This window comes from Gossypium arboreum, chromosome 13 (genome assembly GCF_025698485.1).
Source record: "Gossypium arboreum isolate Shixiya-1 chromosome 13, ASM2569848v2, whole genome shotgun sequence".
Classification (NCBI taxonomy): Eukaryota; Viridiplantae; Streptophyta; class Magnoliopsida; order Malvales; family Malvaceae; genus Gossypium; species Gossypium arboreum.
In genome coordinates this window covers 31,515,471-31,517,822 of record NC_069082.1, presented here as the reverse complement: position 1 = coordinate 31,517,822, position 2,352 = coordinate 31,515,471, and the positions used below count along the sequence as shown (strand labels likewise).

General features: G+C 35.5%; 1 non-coding gene across 1 annotated transcript; it reads left to right on the top strand.

The window, feature by feature from the left end:
• The first annotated feature begins 895 nt into the window (after positions 1-895).
• Positions 896-1,002, top strand: LOC128287659 (small nucleolar RNA R71). The gene has a single exon (XR_008278359.1). It is a non-coding gene; the product is annotated as a small nucleolar RNA R71 (small nucleolar RNA).
• Positions 1,003-2,352: the final 1,350 nt, after the last annotated feature.

The following is a 2,352-nucleotide window of genomic DNA, read 5'->3' as shown; positions in this document are numbered from 1 at the left end:
GGTCTCTCTTTGTCGCATTAGGATATGACACTCGAGGTGTATATTCTTTGACAGACGGCTTTTGCTCTGTCGTTTTATTCCTCAACCTTATTATTGTTCACCACAAATTCTTGCCTCGGTTTTTGTTCAGGTTCAACTAACCCTTCCACGCCTCGAACAGTAATCGTGTAAAGCTACTCCTTAGGGTTCGGTTCAGTATTGTTGCGCAAGCTACCTTGTGGTCGTTCTAAAATTATTTTAGCAAGTTGTCCTATTTGATTCTCGAGCCCTTGAATCGACATTTATTGATTTTTTAGTGCTGCTTCAGTGTTCTGAAAATGGGTTTTTGACACTGAGATGAACTTGGTCAACATCTCCTGAAGGTTCAGCTTTTTCTCTTATTGATAAAGTTGTTGGAAGCCTAAATATGGTTGTGCTCTTTGATTTCCTTGACCATCCAAGAGAAATTGGGATGGTTCCTCCAACCTGCATTATAGTTATTACTATAAGGGTTATTTTAAGGCCTAGAATTGTTACCCATATAATTAAGTTATTCGTTCTCTATGCTAAGACCGAAGGGTAAACATTCTGGATTATTCATTCCACCTCCATTTGTTTCGCATTGCATCACCGGATGTACCTGCGTAGAAAGATATAAACCATAAATTTTCTTATTTAATAGTTCTACCTGATTCAATAACATGGTGACTACATCTAAATTAAAGACATTGACTGCTTTCATAGGCTTTATCCTCATGACTTGCCACTGATAACTATTAGTGCCATCTCCTCAATAAATTCATAAGCCGCTTCGAGTGTCTTATTGTTCAGAATTCCACCAGTTGTTGCGTCAATTAACTGCCTAGTTGAGGGATTCAAACTGTTGTAGAAGGTTTGAACTTGTAACCATAAAGGTAACTCATCGTGAGGGCACCATCTCAATAAGTCCTTGTATCTCTCTCATGCATCATATAACGTCTCTAAATCAATCTGACCAAAGGAAGAGATATCATTCCTCGACTTGGATATCTTAGCCAGTGGAAAGTACTTCAGTAAAAATTTCTCGGTCATTTGAGCCCATGTAGTGATGGAACCTTGTGGTAAAAAGTTCAACCACTATTTAGCTTTGTTCCTCAACGAGAATGGGAGCAACCATAAGTGAATGGCATTGTCAGTGACGCCAATAATCTTGAAAGTGTCGCAGATTACTAGAAAATTAGCCAAATGAGTATTTGGATCTTCGTCTTGCAAACCATCGAACTGAACATATTGTTGTACCATCTAAACAGTGTTTGGCTTTAGTTCAAAGTTATTTATAGCAATGGTGGGTCGCACAATACTCGATTCAGCCCCAGTCAAAGTGGGCTTGGCATAATCATACATAGTACGAGGAATAGGAGCTGTAGCAACCGTAGGAGGTAGCTGAATATTTTGATTATCGTCCATCTCCTCAGTAATAATAATGTCCTTTTGTTCGTCTATTAAATTCTATCGACTCTGCCTTGCTTCTCTATGGTTTCTACAAGCAGTACTTTCAATCTCACTGTCGTAAATCAATGGTCCCGACAGGTTTCTTCTAGTTATAAACTAAAGGAACCTGCCAGAAGCAGACAAGAAAATTAGAATGTAAAAATTGAACTAAAAAATTTATAATAAATTAAAAAATGGCTAAATTTAAAAAAATAAAGTGTTTCTAATATTTTAGTCCCTGACAACTGCGCCAAAAACTTGATATGTGTTTTTTGTACTAACTAAAAATACGACTAAGGCAAGCGCACCTATCAAACAATAGTATAGCTATGGTAAGTAGAGATATCGTATCCACGAGGACTAATATTATTAGTAATTGCCATTTTTTTATTATTTAGCCGACAATTTGGAGTGATGAGTTTTAATCTAAAATTACTAAACTAATTTAACTAAGAACGCAACAAAGAACGAATCAGGAAAATAATCGAAAGATAACTAATGAGAGAGACAATACCTAGGAAAGAATCCACCTAAACTCCATCTATTAATATTAATTTGATTTAAACGATTTATTCACTTGGTGTCTTGATCCGTAGAAATCCCTAAATTATGCAAATATCTCTTTTGAGAGTAGAAGTAATTGATTCTAAGTTGATTAATTGAAATCTCTTTCTAATTAAAACCTCTATTGTCACATTAACTCGATCTATGGATTCTCCTATTAGATTTGACTCTAATTCGGTAGATTTATGTCGTCCTATTTCTAGAATTGTATGCAACTCCACTCAATTATACTAGATCTACTCTTAAATAGGGATTTTTACTCCACTGAATTAAGCACATTAAACATGAATTAATATCCCGGAAATATGAAAACAAGAAATAAGCACACATAATTAAGAA